This window comes from Camelus bactrianus, chromosome 22 (assembly GCF_048773025.1).
Source record: "Camelus bactrianus isolate YW-2024 breed Bactrian camel chromosome 22, ASM4877302v1, whole genome shotgun sequence".
NCBI classification, from domain to species: domain Eukaryota; kingdom Metazoa; phylum Chordata; class Mammalia; order Artiodactyla; family Camelidae; genus Camelus; species Camelus bactrianus.
Window position 1 is genome coordinate 7,467,653 of NC_133560.1, and position 1,448 is coordinate 7,469,100.

A 1,448-nucleotide genomic window follows, 5' to 3' on the forward strand; every position below is an offset into this window, starting at 1 on the left:
TCAGAGTGTTCTGCCTCTGTTTTCCTCTAGGAGTTTTATAGTATCTGGCCCTACATTTAGGTCTTTAATCCATTTTTAATTAGTTTATATATATATGGTGTTAAATAATGGTCCAATGTCCTTCTTTTACATGTAGCCGTTCACTTTTCCCAGCACCATTTATTGAAGAGACTGTCTTTTCCCCACTGTGAGTTCTTGCCTCCTTTGTCATAGATTACCTGACCACACTTGCATGGACATACTTCTGGGCTCTCTATCCTGTTCCACTGATCTGTGTGTTGAGTTCATTTTTGTGCGTGGTGTAAGGAAGAGGCCCAACTTCAGTGTTTTGCATGTGCACCATTTGTCCAGCACCATTTGTTGAAAAGACTGTTCTTTTCCTGTTGAAGTGTCTTGGTATCCTTGTCAAAAATCAATTGCTATTTCTTCAATTCTTGAAGGTATAATTGGAAAAGCCGTACCTGGCAACTGGACCAATGCTTGCACGCACTGGCTCTCCAACCCGTGGAGTGAAAGCCACTGTGGTAGGGAACTAAGTGTAAGCTCCAGAAACTTCCCCTCTGCACCAAAATAGGAACCCGACACAACACTGCATCCCAGGGGGGATTGCAGAGGTCAGTGCCATCATCTGAGACCTTAAAGGGGGCAGTGGCATCTATCACATCTGCACTTATTTGTATTAAAAAAAAACCCTTTTTTTTGGTGGGGAGGGTATAGCTCAGTGATAGAGCACATGCTTAGCATGCGCGAGGTCGTGGGTTCAATCCCCAGTACCTGCATTAATATAATTAAATAAATAAATAATCTAATTACCTCCCCACTCCAAAAAATAAATAATTTTTTTGGAGGGGGCAGGTAATTAGGTTTCTTTGTTTATTTAATGAAGATACTGGGGCTTGAACCCAGGACCTTGTGCATGCTAAGCACATGCTCTACCACTGAGCTATACCTTCCACCCATCACATCCCCATTGAACCCAGCTGTTTGGACTGTGCAGAGGTCAGGTGGAACTTGGAGAATGACTCTGGCCTGAATCACGTGGTGACTCAAGTCGGAGTTGCTGTCCCAGATGGAGACTGTTCCCAGGAGCAAGTCAGCGTGGCTCCCGGCTCTTCGCTGATAGCTACTGCTCAGGCTAATGCCTTTTTCTCCACACCCACTTGTGAGGACCCCCAGAGGCAGTTTGTTTTCACCTGCTGGGACCAACTTCTCGCCTTGGGTCTTGCGCCGGGGCTCTGTCCGTAGGAACTTGGCCGCCGTCTCATAAAGCACCACGCTGATCTTCCACGCTGACATCGTGCCGATCAACCTGCTCAATGGGAAGGAGCAAGGACTTTAGATGTCTTTTCTTTTGTATTTAATTTTTTATTTTTTAACTGAATAGTTAAAGTAGTCGATTTACAATGTTGTGTTAGTTTCTGGTGTACAGCATGGTGATTCAGTAGATG

At 44.8% G+C, this 1,448-nt stretch overlaps 1 non-coding gene across 1 annotated transcript; it reads right to left on the minus strand.

Annotated features, from left to right (window-relative positions):
• Positions 1-881: 881 nt before the first annotated feature.
• Positions 882-953, minus strand: TRNAA-AGC (transfer RNA alanine (anticodon AGC)). The gene has a single exon. It is a non-coding gene; the product is annotated as a tRNA-Ala (tRNA).
• Positions 954-1,448: the final 495 nt, after the last annotated feature.